The sequence below is a fragment of the Musca domestica genome, unplaced genomic scaffold (assembly GCF_030504385.1).
Source record: "Musca domestica strain aabys unplaced genomic scaffold, Musca_domestica.polishedcontigs.V.1.1 90, whole genome shotgun sequence".
Taxonomy (NCBI): Eukaryota; Metazoa; Arthropoda; class Insecta; order Diptera; family Muscidae; genus Musca; species Musca domestica.
Window position 1 is genome coordinate 2,268,049 of NW_026712436.1, and position 17,171 is coordinate 2,285,219.

A 17,171-nucleotide genomic window follows, 5' to 3' on the forward strand; every position below is an offset into this window, starting at 1 on the left:
CAGACATAGCACTGACGCAAATATTAGGATTTGCAAAGTTGGAGCAAAATCGGATTATCCTTTCTCTTCCTGTGCAAAAAATATATTTTTTGAAAATTTCGACCTTTTGTGGGGGAGGTACCAGAAGGAGTGGACCGATATTGTTCATCTTAACACCAGACCTTGGGTTAATATAAATATTGGGATGTGTGAAATTTGAAGACAATCGGACTCTTACATCACACTTTATGAGAGTTGTAATTATTTAAAATTTTGACCCTTTGTGGGGGAGGTACCAGAAGGAGTGGGCCGCTGTTTTCCATTTTCACACCAGACATAGCACTGACGCAAATATTAGGATTTGCAAAGTTGGAGCAAAATCGGATTATCCTTTCTCTTCCTGTGCAAAAAATATATATTTTGAAAATTTCGACCTTTTGTGGGGGAGGTACCAGAAGGAGTGGACCGATATTGCCCATCTCCGAACTCGATCTAAGTTTGACAAAAATATTACGTTGTAGCCAATTTGGACCAAATCGGATGCTCCCTTCGAGAGTTATCGTGCGCACCAGCCAGCCAGACAGACAGACAGACAGACGGACGGACGGACGGACGGACATCGCTAGATCAACTCCAAATGTTCTGAAACGGATTTGGTCCAAAGAGACCTAGGGTCTAAAACCGTTATTTCGACTAGGCACGTTTTGGCCGTATCAAATGATATATACCCTCTGTAGCCATATGGCTGAGGGTATAATATCAAATGATATATACCCTCTGTAGCCATATGGCTGAGGGTATAAAAAGTAGTCGATATAGTCCAAATCTGTCACGTTCATAACTCATGGCTGGGGGTATACATCTGTCGGCAAAACCGACTGATACTATTTTACTTGTTTTTTACAAACAAGCACTATCGCACGCGTTGGAAGACACTCACTGACGAAAACCGTTATTCTCTCGTAAGAAATGATCGGAGCTCATTGTTTTTTTACAGGAAGAGGACAGAGAACACAATTGATGTTTACTGGGACATTGCCGACTACTGGGACATTCCGAACTTAGGCGCACTTACCCTACTGCTTGACATCTGAAATTTGGAATTAGGGTCGATGTTCATGTGTAGCCTGAATATATGGATGTATACTATAAATATACGAAAATTACTGAATAGTACTTAGTTGGTATTACTCGTAAGCGAAGGGAGAGAGATACATTTCTGAACTTTGACATTCAGATTACTGATAGTATCAGTGTTTGAAATTTTATATATGAACATGGTTTTGGAAATGTGTACTAAGTTGGCAAACTTAATTTGGAACAGTATAATTCAGGGTGAACAAGTGTAGCTAAAATTTTGTATTGAGGTCCCTCTTGTAGGTTTGTGATAAAGAGGTGGGTTTGTAAATGTGTACTGCAAGTGCACGTAAAGTACTAAATAAAGCTATATTTGGTACAATTTGGTATTAGAGCGAACAGATAGTGCTTGAAATCTGAAATTTGGTATAAGAGTCGCCGTTTATGCGTAGCCTAGACATATAGAGATGGTTTCGGAAATATGCACTATAATTGTACCAAAAGTACTGAATGGTACTATATTTAGTATTAGGTGAAGGGATAGAGATAAAATTCTGAAATGTTATATGATCTAGACTACTGATGGTATCAGCGTATTTTATTTGATATATGAAGGTGGTTTTGGAAATGTGTACTAAGTGTACGAACCGTACTTAATGGTACTATATTTGGGTGAAAAGATGAAGCTGAAATTTTGTATTGAGGTCCCTCTTGGTGGTAGGTTTGTGATAAAGAGGTGGGTTTGGAAATTTGTACTACAAGTGCACGAAAAGTACTAAATAGTACTATATTTGGTACAATTTGGTATTAGAGTGAACAGCTAGAACTTGAATCTCGAAATTTGGAGTAAGGTCGCTGTTCACGCGTAGTCTAGACATATGGAGACGGGTTCGGAAATGTGTACTATAATTGAACGTAAGGTATTGAATGGTACTATATTAGGTGAAGGGAGAGAGATACATTTCTGAACTTTGATATTTACATTACTGATGGTATCAGTATTTGATATTTGACTGTGGTTTGGAAATGCGTCCGATATGTGTACAAAGAGTACTAAGTGGTTTATATTAGGTACTTTTTTGTATTGATTGAAGCGATAGGGCTGGAATCCTCAACTTTGATATTAAGGTCTCTGTCAGTATGTTTCCTACAATTGTACGAAAAGTACAAAATAGTATTAATTTTGTTATAGATTAAAGAATAGAACGATTTTGAAGACATTTTGTTGTAAAAACTAAATATTTTTCTATTTTTCTCTTCGAAGAAGAAACGACTTGAATAACAAATAAAAACTTGAAAATCTGAACATTTAGTTCGATGTATGAAGTTGTGATTAAATTTTTTTGTCAAACTGAAAAAAATTGGAATTTTGAATACTAACAAAATTTTTATGATACCCTACACCACTTTACTTAGTTAGTTGAGCTCTACATAACAATTAAAAGTTTTTATGGGAGAATTCAATCATACACGCTATGATTATAATTATAATATAAAGTTGAAAAGACGAAATATGCCGAAGCATTTGTATCTTTTAAATTCGGACTTGTATTGCCCATTTGGAGCAAAATTAATTTAAATCAGCTATATCCAAATCTGAACCGATCTCGATAAAATTTGGCAAATATATTTCTGAGCTATATCTGATATATTTCCATGAATATCGTTGTTACGGAGTGCATATTACGGCTGTGGGTAACAAATAAAACAAATCGGATGAACAATATATATCTAAACCGATCTTCACCAAATTTGGCATACTAGCTTCTAGACTCAATTCGGTCGTATGTGCCACATTCCATCCCATTTGGACAAATATTAGACGTTTGGTGTACAATAAAAGGTAAATCGGACGAAGTTATATATGGGAGCTATATCCAAATCTGAACCGATCTGGATAAAATTTAGCAAAGGTATTTCTGAGCTGCATTTGATACATTTCCCCAAATATTGTTGTTACAGAGTGCATTTTACGTCTGCGGAGGACCAAAATAACAAATCGGATGAACAATATATATGGGAGCTATAGCTATATCTGAACCGATTTCGATCAAATTTGGCACACTTATTTTCAGACCTAATTTGTTTGTATGTGCAAAATTCCATACTATTCGGGCTGATATTACACGTTTGGTGCACAATAAAAGTAAAATCGGACGAAGATATATATGGGAGCAATATTTTAATTTTTACCGATTATCTCCAACTTCAATAGGGTTCGTCTTTGGGCCAAACAAATATTGTTTGGAAAATTTCATCTTAATCGGATAATAAATGCGACCTGCATTTTTTTCACAAAAATACATGGACAGACGGACGGACGGACAGACGGACTGACATGCATAAATCAACTCAGAAAGTGATTCTATGCAGATCATCATGTTTAGAACTTTCAACTTACATATGACCCCTACCAAATCTTGAACCACTTCCTTACTTCCCGTTTGACTTAAATGCCTCTGATGTTGTTCCAATTGACTTTACAACATTTCGTTAAATCTTAAAAATACCGAATTAGGGGAGTTACAGTTATTTTTGGGACCACGCGAAGACGTGGACTCTCAATTAATTTCAATTTGCTGTCACAGGCTGTAATACTTATGTTGAAGTGCAAATTTGAAATAATTCCGGTGAAAATGTCACTAAAATCATTAATAAATGCCGAATATGGGGAGGTATCGTTATATGGGGCTATACGAAGACGTGGACCTGCACAGACAATTTCCTGTATTAGGATGTAATATCCATTACGAATTTCAAATACGAAATTTGAAAAAATTCCAGTGAATAGGGTCGCTGAAATAAGCAAAATACCGAATATAGGGCGGTATATGGGGGCTATGCGAAGACATGACCTTGCAATTTTTTGTCATAGCCTACGAACTTCTAATGCGAAATTTAAATAAAAAAACATTAAAATCGGCCTAGACCAAATATCAAATACGATATTTGAAACGATTCCGACACATAAGGCCGCTAAAATAATAAAAATGCCGAAACAAGTGAGGTAGTCATAGTCATATATCTGTTTTAGCTTGCTGTATCAATTAGGAACTCCAAATACGAAATTTCAAACATATCCGATAAATAATGTCGCTAAAATCATTAAAATACCGAATATATGGAGGTAGAGTTATATGGGGAATATAACAAAACGTATGACCCCTACAGAATTCCATCCTTTCCTTACTATATTATTTTTTTACTTATACTTTACTCTCTCCCAATAATTGTCACCTATAGACGATAAGATTTTTTCACCAAATCATTGTCTTAAATACCATTCACATAACCTTGTACATACATTTCCCCCACCCGTTCGACTTAAATGCCTGTGATGTTTTTCCGATTGATTTCACAACATTCTCTCCTTCATACAGGACATACATATAATAACATCAATGATTCGTGACTTCCCATCATCTATTGCCATGACTCGAGGTGATTTGTCAAGAGTATTCGAAATAATGGCATACAATGACAAGACGAAACAATTCCATGGCGTTCAACATCGACAGGGCCATTCCAGCCCATTTACATAGATTTTCATGTTCGATGTGCTGTCAGGCCGTTCGAGGCTTCTGCTGCTGTTGTTTCTGTTGTTCTTGGCACTGATGATAATGACGTTGATTTTATTATACGACGACTGGTGCTGGTGCTGCGGCTGTGGCTGCTGCTGCTGCTGCTGCTGCTGCTGCTGCTGCTGCTGATAATGACGTTGGTAATGACGATAATGGTTATATTTGTGTCGTTAATTATTTACAACGTGTTGTTAGTTCGAGGCATACTCCGTGTACCAGTTGGATGATGAGTTGTGTCATTGCCGATAAAGGGCTTAGTCATTACACTACTTTATTCCGCTTCCTTCTAAGCATTTACACGTATTTGTTAGTGTAAGTGGGTGGTGGTAATTTGCGAATTAATGGAATTTCTGGATGCAATGTAATTTGGTTCGTGTCTTGTCAAATGTATAACCGTTTGAAATGGGAAAACATGTCTGTGCAAAACATGTTTTCGGCATATTTCTAATGAATAGCTGTTATTTATATTTGAAATTTAATTTATTTTGAAAAAAAAAAAAAGATTTCTAATGAAAAAATTGTGTATGTCTTGAATATTTAATTCATTCTCACGAGATTTGCTAATTTGTAAATTTTTGATGTGAGCTAATTATTGAACAGAAAATTTTAAATTGAAGATTACTGGTACTAATAATTTTTTAGACCTTGACATATGAGATATGAGGGTGAGATGAAAAAACTGCAACCAATTTCAGACTGCTGTCATTTCTAAGCCACTCATCCGACATATGTTTAAATTATTCTAGTGACAGCTCATTACATTGTTTACAAGCGTACAAAAGCAGTTTGGGGAGAATCTTCCAGAAAAAAATGTTTTTTGTGATGGAATTCAAGCGTGATAGTTTGATTTCTTTATATTTTGCAGGAAAATCACAAGTGGCTATCGTTAGAGAACTCCAGCATTTAAATGTGAATAAATCTTTTGTGTCTTATATCATCGCTCGTTACCGTGATACTAGTAGCGTAGCCCGATGTCAAGGAAGTGGACGAAAGAAAACAGCAACATCAGTAGAAATGGTTCGAAAAGTAAAAAAGTGACAGCATCGCAGTGGCCGAAAATGGCTCGTGAGCTGAACATATATTCCATTCAGCAAATATTGAAAAATGAGCTTACCCCGAGCTATTGAAATTCCAAAAATTGCAAGAACTTTCACCGCAACGGAAAGAAAATAGACTCAAAAGAGTTAAAAAGTTTCTTCGCTTGGCCGAAAGTGGTGATCTGCCGAATTTGGTTTTCTCCAATGAGAAAACATTTATTGTCCAGCAGTTTGTATACAAACAAAATGAAAATGTGCACCTTCGGTTGGCCACCAGAATTCAAGCGCCGGCCATGGTGATGGTGTGGGCCGCCATAACAGCCGATGGTCGCTCTCCGCTCGTATTAATCGACAGTGGCATCAGAATAAATGTTGAATATTATCGCGAAAATACTCTGGAGGGTGTATTAAAGCCTTGGGCACGCAAACATTTTGGCCGTAGACCTTAGACATTCCAAGAGTACTGAACACCATCGCACTCAGTACGCACCACCTAAGAATGGTTACAAAATGAGGTTCCTCGCTTCATTTCCAGCGCACAATGGTCACCAAATTCTCCTGATATCAATCCGTTGGACTATTGTGTCTGGAGTATTTTGGAAAGGTCCATTTGAACCCCTAATATACATCTTGAAAAACAATAGGCTTTAATTTTGATCCTAACTCTATCCTTATGCAAGATATCTTGAGAATCTGACGATAATTGCGACTACCAAAATATTGTGTTGTAAGGTAAGAAAGATTCAAGTAAGCAAAGGCTATAGCCGTGCGGGCCGACCATGTGATACCCTACAACACTACAATATGTTCGAATTCCCTTTATATCCAAATTCATTTTTGAAGATTTCGTTTTTGAAATAATGCCAAAGAGCCCAGCCTAGCGGTTACACTTAGGTTTTTGACCCGGAGAATTTGGCCAATATTAACGCACTCCGTAGTGTTGTGAAGTATTCAAAACAATTGCACACGAAAGTTGTGGTCCATTTTACAGCTAAATATAATCCAATGGTCATCCAAAATGCTAGACTTCTTCTCTGTCCTCAACTCTCTTCCGATGCGAAATTCCGTGTCGATTAGTTTTCAATTGTGGCCTATAGAACGACTACAAAATTAGAAAAATTTAAGTTTTTTTAGCCACTTAAACCTCTAAATGCACTTTCTAAGAACTATAGGCTTCAATTTCGGCCCATGCAAAATTTCGTGAAGATCGGACGATAATTGCGACATGTATATAATACCCTCAAAACGTAGTGTTGGGGGGTGAAAAATTTAGAAAATTTAAAATTCAAAATTGTAAGTCAAATTGAAAAAATCGCATGCGATAAAAAAATATGACAAATATGGAAAAAATTAAACAAAAGATACAACTTTTTTATTGGTATGTTATCCCGCGATTTTCTCAGATTTTATTCTTTTCTGGCGAGGGAGCATTCCGAATTGATGGGAATTGTGAAAATCGGCAAAGTGTTTGATTTATAAGCAGAATAAATAAGATAAATTCTTTTACATATAAATTGTACCTATTTTGCTATATATCCGATTTCATGGCTATTAGCATCACTGTAATGGTCAGAAGTGATCTTTAAATGTATTTGTGATTTGGCTGTGATTACAAATATTCGCGGTTTAGTGGAAATTTTCCTATTTTCTAACATAAAAGTTAGGGTCTATTTTACCCGCTAATTATTGTCCGATGGCCGCTCAAATTGGTAAGTTTCTGCCCAGTCCCAAACTCTAACTCCATGTAAATTTTCGCGTCGATTGGTTCATAATTGTGGCCTATAGAGCAACTGCAAAATCAGGAAAATTTTCTGTTTTTGGTCCATTTCAACCCCTAAATATCGTGCGATCATCTCCAAAAACAATAGGGTTCTAATCTGACCCTAACCCCACCTCCATTTTCAATTTCGTGAGGATCGGTTCATAATTGCAACCTGTAGAGTGATTACAAATAAAAATGGACAGACGGACGGACATAAATAGCTAGATCGGCTCAGCTCGGCGAGATAGGAAGACCCATATATACTTTCCTATGTGGGAAACCAATATTTCGAGGTGTTACATAATTTTTGGCCCAATCAAACTTATAATACCGCCAACACATAGTGTTGTAGGGTATGATTACCAAACAAAAAATTCAATATTGTAAGTCAAATGTAAAAAAAAATCTCATGGGATAAGTATTTTTTCACTGTAAAGGCATTTATTACAATATAAAAATTGCGATTTTGTTTATCGCAAACACCTTAAAATATTTATTTATAAATATCTTATTTAAAATAAGCCATTAAATGCATACATTATATCTTGTTTTTATTTTGCTTCTTAGATGTGAATCTTCTTTTGTGTCTTTCCATCAACATCATCATCGTCATCATGAACTTGTCAGCTATTGTTGTTGTTGTTTTTTCTGAATTCACAGACAGTGAACATCTTAATATACTGCGTGATATGGTAATTGCTGTCACTGCACGTATCTGTCTATATGCTTTTTTTCTTTCTTTCTCTCCTTACGCACCAAGTGTGAATACTTACACACACACGCACCTACATACGTATATTACCAACACAACCACATGGAATCCTTATTTATGACCATGAGTGCCGTTAAGTGGGAACTCCAAATTGGCACTACAACACTGCAGTGGGTATCTGTTGCCATTGTTCCATAATGTTTGCATTAATTTTTATAGACTTAATTTTCCATTTCCTTTGAATGTGACGATAATGGCATTATGTGTGGTTATTTTATTAGTAAAATTTAATAATAAACACGCAACAAAGTAGAATCACAAACAAAGATTAGATTGGACATGCTTGAAGGAAAAATGAGAAATTGTGGGGAAAGAAGGAGAAACATAAAGTAATTGGGAGGGAGGACAATTTGTTGAATGGTGATATGAGTGAGTATCATTGTTTCGCTATGGGAGGATATAGTTTAAACATGAAAGAGGAATTGATATTTTTCATTAAATGTTAAGTTTTAATACACTTGACCATACTTTCATTGATATTTTGATTAAAATTGTAATTATACCCTACAACACTATGTGTTGGGGGTATTATAAGTTTGATTGGGCCAGAATTTATGTAACACCTCGAAATATTGGTTTCCCATATAGGAAAGTATATATGGATCTTCCTAGCTCGCCGAGCTGAGTCGATCTAGCTATGTATGTCAGTCCGTCCGTCTGTCCGTCTGTCCATGTTAATTTGTAATCACGCTACAGGTCGCAATTATGGCCCGATCCTTACGAAATTTTGCACGAAGGTGGGGTTAGGGGCAGAATAGAAGCCTATTTCTTCTGGAGATGTTCGCCAAATGTTTAGGGATTGAAATGGACCAAATACTGAAAAAATTTCGGACTTTTCAGTAGCTATACAGGTCGCAATTATAGACCAATCGACGCGGAATTTCGCTGTAGCTAGAGTTTAGGGCGGGGAAGAAGCCTACCAATTTGGGTGGCCATCGGATAATATTTAGCGGGTAAAAAAGACCATATCTTTTGTGTTGAAAACATTCAAAATTTTTCATTAAACCGCGAATATTTTAAATCCCGGCGAAATCACAAAGCCATGACAAGGTTACTTCTGACCTTTACATTGATGTTAACATCCAACAAAACGGATATATAGCAAAATATGTGCGATATATATGTTTATCAAAGAAGATATGCTTGAAAAATTTCTTATATGTCGAGAACGGCTGAACTGATTTCGACAGTTCTCATTAATTCAGAATGGCCTCTTGGCAGGAAAGAAAAAACGTCTAAAAAAATCGCATAAACATATCTCTCTAAAGATGAAAATATTGATTTTGTAAAATTTTCTCATATTTTTTCAATTTTGTCATATTTTTGGCATATTTTCATTTTGAATTAAACATTTGGTAATATTTCTACAGCTAACAAAACTAAGTAGTTAGGATATCAGGATATCATATATAGATCGCATTTATGGCCCTATCCTTACGAAATTTTGCATGGGAATAAGATGAGGGTCAGAATAGAAGCCTACTCTTTTTTGAGATGATCCCCATATATTTAGGGGTTGAAATGAACCAAAAAACTGAAAAATTGTCAGCAGGTCGTAATTATCGCCCGATCCTCACGCACATTTGAATGGGGGTTACCGGACATTGCAAAAGCCAAGCAGTTTCGGATGGCCATCCAAAAATATTCAATGTGTGAAATAGTTTGCCAACTTTTGTAGACAAAATACGAAAATGTCCATTCCAGTGACTTTTTGGAGAATTCACAAATGCAGGAAAGACGCACTTCTGACTATTTCGTTAACGCTGATTTCGTTGAAGAATATAGTCAAATGTCTGTATCTCATATAGATGCGTTTCAGTCAAAAACCAATGATAAATGTTAATCTTTTGCTACTTCTGAGAGATTGTAGGTCTTTGGGAAATATTGGTTCCAGATCTAGGAAGACCATTTACGTTCAACATCTACAAATAAATTGGAAATGAGCAAATTAGTTTAAGTTGCTATTATTCGAAAATTAGAGAAGGGAACCTGATGGTTTTCTTTTATTATTTGTCACAATATATTGCGGAATTCTTTCGAGTATCTCGCCTATATAAACTGTATCGTTTATTATAGTGTTGTAGGGTATTCAACGGTCGGCCCCGCTCGACTGTAGTCTTTGCTTACTTGTTTTATTTATAACTTCATATATATAAATTATTGATCAGTATTCTATATCGATTTAACAATGACCATCCGACAGAAAAAAATACAAAAACTTGCCTTTTTTAATGTATTGAATGTCAATAATGTCAAATTGAATATATTTTGCTCTGCTCAACCTTTGTGGCGGAGGTTTCGAAGGAGTCGTCGTACTTGACCTAAGTCTGATATAAATATTAGGACCAGCCAGGTATGTCCTATATTGACTACTTCCTTCGTTTTATATAAGGTATGTTATAGTTTTTAGAAAATGTTGATATGTCCCATATTTTCAGTAGATCTAGGGTTCATTAAAATATTAAGGAACACAATGATTAAAGAAAATCGCTGATTTTTTCACATCTATAAAGATAATTCACATCTGTGGTTGCTAAAAATATTGAGACATACAAAGTTTGAGGAAAACCGCTTAATTGTTTCGTATGTAAGGGTTTCAAATATTCAAAACTATGACCCCTCAAAATGCATAATTTGTTCAATATTTTTTGGACAAATTTTCAAAACAAAACTCCATAAATCGTACTAAATTTTCAGCTGCACCTGTTCGATAACACATAGTAGATAAAATCTTATATAATGCTCTCTCGTCTAATTTTTCCGGCCAACATCTACATACCCTACACCACATAGTGGTAAGGGTATTATGTCTTTGTGTTTGTAACATGGAGAAGGAAGCGAGATAGACCCATAGTTATTTTTGGTGAACTTCGTAGAATCACTTTCTGAGTCGATTTATGCATGTTAGTCCGTTTGTCCGTCTGTCCATGTATTTTTGTGAACAAAATGCAGGTCGAATTTATTATCCGATTGACATGAATTTTTTCCAAGCAAAATTTGTTTGGCTCAAGGACGAACCCTATTGAAACTGTAGATAATCGAATCAGATTAAAATGTAGCTCCCATATATATCTTCAACCGATGTCAGGTTATTATGCAGCAAATAGCCAATATCAGCCCAAATGATCTAATTTTGAGATATTCGACCGAATTCAGTCTAGAAATTTAATGAAAATCGGTTCGGATATAGCTACACCTCCCATATATGTGTTTCATCCGATTTGGTGTTTAAGTCACTCACATTCGCAATATGCACCTCCACAATAGTGATGTTTGGTCCCAGATTTCAGTTACAGCCCAGAAAAAACCTCTTTCAAATTTTATCAAGATCGGTTCAGATTTGGATGTAGCTCCCATATATATGGGGTTAATTGGCCAATATCTGTCAAAAAGTCCTGAATTTTGGTACATTCGACCGAATTCAGTCTATAAGCTAGTAAGTAAAATTTGGTGAAAATCGGTTCAGATATAGCTATAGCTCCCATATATACGTTTCGTCCGATTTGGTGTTTAAGTATCTCACACTTGTAATATGCACTCCCCAACAATATTTGGTACCAGATATCTTATATAGCTCGGAAATATCTTTGCCAAATTTTATCGAGAACGGCTAAGATTCGGATATAGCTCCCAAATATATCCTTAATACGATTCCAGGTTTATTGTGCAAATAATGGCTAATATCTGCCCAGGTGGAGTAAATTTCGGGACGTACGTTTCCATTTTGTGCAACTCTGCTCCGATACATGTTATTTTAATATGATACTTCCCGAAGTAATATCATGCATTCTATGGCAATGTAATTAGATATAAAAAATTAAAATGTGTTTTATTTAGTGAAAATCGATTCAGAATTGGATATGCCTTCCATATATTAATTCCCTCAGAAATCAAACTATAACCGCTCTAAAGCCAAATGTTGATAGGTGTTATGATCTACTTGAAATATTTTTTTTGTTTTTGCTACGGGGCTCTACTAAATATGCATAGTGGTGTAGGGTATCATATAGTCGTCCCCGCCCGACTTTTGACTTTTCCTTACTGGTTTACTCTTATTTGACACGTATTTAATGCAAGCCAAAATCTCCCTTTATACTTCATTCTTTTGTGAAAGTGTCAAAATCAGAATCATTCCAGATCAATCTTAGTTGTGAGTCTCTAAATAATAATATATTCAATATGTACCATGAAAAAATATAATTTAAATAACTAACTATAAACTTGTTTATTTCTGAAAAAATAAGCAATTTTTCCAATTCGCCGCAAAGTTTCCTTTAATTTTTGAGTTGGGAAATATGCCAAGTTTTCTTGACGGTTGGATTTATGGAAATATGTTAGTTTTGACAATGTAACAAGTAAAAAAGTAAGTTCGGCCGGGCCGAACTTTTAATACCCTCCACCATTTGGTACAAATTTGACAATTTCAAAAAAAAAAAAAAAAAAATAAATAAATAAATAAATAAAACAAAATCCGTTAAAAATTCTGTTAAAATCTTAAAAATACCGAATGCCTATACGACAATATTTAAATGCGAAACTTGAAGAAAAATTTGTTTATAATGTAGCTAAAATCATCAAAACACCGAATATAGGGGGTAACGTTGTATGGGGGCTATACGAAGACGTGGACCTACATGGCCCATTTTCTGTTTTATGCTGCAGCATCTATTACGAACTTCAAATGCCAACTTTGAAACGATTCCGGTAAATAATGTCGCTAAAATCATCAAAAATAGCGAATGTAGGGGGTAACGTTATATAGGCGCTATACGAAGACGTGGACCTACACAGATTATTTTCTGTCTTAGGCTGTAGTATCCATTACGAACTTCAAATGCCAAATTTGAAACAATTCCGGTGAATAATGTCACTAAAATCATCAAAATACCGAATACCGGGAGGTACCGTTATATGGGGGCTATATGATAACTTTTGCCTACATGGCCCATTTACAAACTTAACCTGCCTACTGGCAAAATATACATGCGTGCAAAATTTTCTATCTCAATTTGTTCGAAAGATAGCGTGATTACAACAGACGGGCAGACAGACACACAGACGGACATGGCTAAATCGTCTTAGAATTTTACGCTGATCAAGAATATATATTATGTACAATGCCTCAAAAAATTTTTACGTATCGTTATAGTATGAAATTTCAAAAAAACTAGCAATCTCGCCTCTCAGTTCCCAAATTGAAACTTACCTATAACTTTAAAATTCTAGCATCAGCTGTTTCATTTGGGCATTGATGAGTCCGTCAGTCACATTTTGCTTTCTTGGGAATTACGAAATTTTCTCACATGATAAAACTTTTCTCTCCATTTTTAAATATTCACAATATTTTTTCTCTTTTATTTACGACTTGATGACTGAAATTTAATCATCGTTCGCATTTCATCATTTATTTACATAATACGAAATAATGCCGCATCATTTATTATTGCACCAAATGCATTTTGCAATTCTCGACATGAGAATTTATTTTTGCCTTAATGGAAAATAAATACTCTTTGTGGCGATTCAATAATACAATACTCAATACTGGCTAAAGGTCAGAAGTTATGTCCAGACATTGGCGTAGTTGGGGAAAATGCAACCCGAATTTAATGTAATTCATGTTTAAATTGGCCAAAAACTTGAAATATGTCAGAATATCATATCCTTAAGTGATTTGGGATCAAATGCCCACGTATGTCTACGCCAATGTGTCATCTGTCGATGCTCTCTGTGGGCATTAGAATGAATGTGGTAACAAAAAAAAAAAAAAATACAACCAACAAAAGGCAACAATTCTTTTGATGATACCCAGACATTTTGGAAACATCTTTCAAGAAAAAAAAACAGAAACCTTCTCACATTTAAAACGCCCGCCAACATCTGCTTAAGTTCTTTTGAGGTTGAAATTTCACAAAGGTGTTCATTAACAAGCTTTTCCTTTTTAATCAGCCAGTGAGTGTAATCACACTGCTCGGAACATTTTCCTTTTTATCTCGCTTTTCAACCTCTTCTCGAAAGGGAGGAAACGATCTGAATGTATCACTCAAAATTTATCCAGAAAGAAAACTCTATCTATGTGGTATCATACTTACGTTTTTGTTTCTATTTTCTTGGGACAATTGTAGCCAACAGGGTTGTTGTTTGATTTGTTGAGCAACTCCCCAAAATAAAAGTTGATTGATTAAAGTTTGCCTTTCGAGGACATGTGTAAATATCCTTTAGTTTGCTGCTGCTGCTGTGCCTTTCCGACCCAACCAATTATTTGCAATCGAACCTGAAATGAAAGTTAACAAATATAGGTAAGTTCGAACTAGAAGTAGATAAGTGTGTACAAGTGTCTTTGTTACAGTTCTCAAATAACACCGCTATCGGACGGTTTAATCAAATACTCGTACGGATGAGTTTTAAGGAACTTAGCTTGTAAATCACTTGAAATGTAATCAAAAATGTGTTTTGGCTTTTCTTGGTAGTAACAAATATTCTGGATGTGTTTTCATAGATCTTAAGGATCCGAGTTTTTAAGAAAGTTATATTCGTGCACATCCCTCAATTTTGAAGCGGTTATATTAAATAGATGACACGTGTATCGGCGTTTATATCGCAAAGTAGCCCCAATAGAGTGGTCATATTCCCCCTCTTCCACAACTTTTTTTGATTTTTTTTAAAAAGTTCCTTTTTAGGGGATCGCAACAAGTCAAATAACAAGCCTAAATACAGAATACATCACAAGTGTACTTCTTACCTAAACGTCAGGATTTCATCAATATTAAGTAAGTGAAAAAGCACCTAAGTTCACCAGGGCCGAACTTTTAATACCCTCCATCATACGGAAGGAGCTTGAAAAATTAACAAGTTAAAAAGCAGTAAGTTCGGCCGGGCCGAACTTTGAATACACTCCACCTTTTGGAACGAATTTGGAAATTTTCAAAAAATAAAATCCTTAATACATTCTGTTAAAATATTAAAAATACCAAATATAGCCGTTATTTTGGGATTTATACGACGTAGGACTACATATGCCTTGTTTGTCATAAGACATTACCATATTCAAATTCGAAACTTGAAATAAACGGTGAATAATGTAGCTAAAATCATCAAAATATCGTATATATGATGGTACCGTTATATCGGAGCTGTGCGAAGACCTGGACCTGCATAGACAATTTTCTGTCACAGGCTGTAGCATCCATTACGAACTTCAAATACCACATCTCAAACAATATCGGTGGGTATTGTACCTAAAATCGTCAAAATACCGAATATAGAGAGGTACTGATATATGGGGCCTATACGAAGACCTGGACCTGTATAGACAATTTTCTGTCACAGAATGTAGTTCCTACAACGAACTCTAAATACATAATTTGAAACAATTCCGGTGAATAATGTCGTTAAATCATGAAAATACCGAATATTGGGAGGTACCCTTTTATGAGGGCTATACGAAGACGTGGACCTGTTCAAACAAATTTCTGCCTTATGCTGTAGTATCCATTTTGAACTTCAAATACCAAATTTGAAACAATTTCGGTGAATAATGTCGCTAAAATCATCAAAATACCGAATATCGGGAGGTACCGTTATATGGGGGCTATATGAAAACCTGGACCTACATGGCCCATTCGCGAACTTAACCTGCCTACTGGAAAAATAAACGCGTGTGCAAAATTTTAGACATCTATCTCAATTCGTTCGAAAGATATCTTGATTACAACAGACAGACGGACAGACAGACAGACGGACAGACAGACCGACAGACAGACGGACATCGCTAAATCGACTTAGAATTTTACGCTGATCAAGAATATATATACTTTGTTGTGTCTGACATGAGTGTTTCAAGTAGTTACAAACTGAATGACAAAGTTAATATACCCTCCATGGTATGGTGGAGGGTATAAAAACAAAAAAAAAATCCATCGAAAAATTCCTGCCAAATAAAAACCCTTATATGACAGACAATGTTATTAAAAAAAGTTTCTAAAATCATCAAATTACCGAATATCGGGAGGTATAGTTATATGTGATAAAAAACTGCAATTGAATGAAAGCAAAAGATGTCGGAAATAGCATCAAATTTTAGAATAAGTTTAGATTTGTTCGACTTGGTCACTTTCGGTACGACATATGGTCTTCAAGCGGCCAATGAAACCATCATACACTGCCCGAATGTTGCTCTGCGGTATTTTGGTCCATTCCCGGTGAAGCGCTTGCTTGAGGTGATCGACATTTTGGTATTTTTTAGTGCTAACCTTGCTTTCCAAAATACTCCAGACACAATAATCCAACGGATTAGTATCCGGAGATTTTGGTGGCCATTGTGCGCTGGAAATGAAGCGGGTAACCTTATTTAGTAACCATTCTTGGGTGGTGTGCTGAGTGCGATGTTGCTGAGTCCTGTTTGAATATCTAAGGTCTGCGGCCAAAATTTCCATGATTGCGGAATACTTTATGGATACCTCAAGCTGTTCTAAAAGTGCACAGTTTGCTGAAACGACTTTGAATCACTGTGCAGTGGAACTTATATTTATACCCTACAACACTATGTGTATAAGTTTGATTGGGTCAAAAATTATGTAACACCTCGAAATATTGGTTTCCCACATAGGAAAGTATATATGGATCTTCCTATCTCGCCGAGCTGAGTCGATCTAGCTATGTATGACCGTCCGCCCGTCTGTCCTTCTGTTCATGTTAATTTGTAATCACTCTACAGGTCGCAATTATGAACCGATCCTCACGAAATTGAAAATGGAGGTGGGGTTAAGGTCAGAATAGAACCCTATTGTTTTTGGAGATGATTAGGGGTTGAAATGGACCAAATACAGAAAATTTTCCTGATATTATGATCCAATCGACGCGAAAATAAGCATGGAGTTAGAGTTTGGGACTGGGTAGAAACCTACTAATTTGGGCGGCAATCGGACAATAATTAGCGGGTAAAATAGAGCCTAACTTTTATG

The 17,171-nt window shown here is 35.7% G+C and overlaps 1 protein-coding gene across 1 annotated transcript in view; it reads right to left on the reverse strand.

The window, feature by feature from the left end:
* LOC101891002 (G-protein coupled receptor dmsr-1-like) overlaps nucleotides 1–14,487 on the reverse strand; it is a 93,427-nt gene extending 78,940 nt beyond the window's left edge. The window contains exon 1 of the mRNA XM_059131943.1: nucleotides 14,301–14,487. The gene's annotated coding sequence lies outside the window, so the exon portion shown is untranslated. The remainder of the gene's footprint in view (nucleotides 1–14,300) is intronic.
* Nucleotides 14,488–17,171: the final 2,684 nt, after the last annotated feature.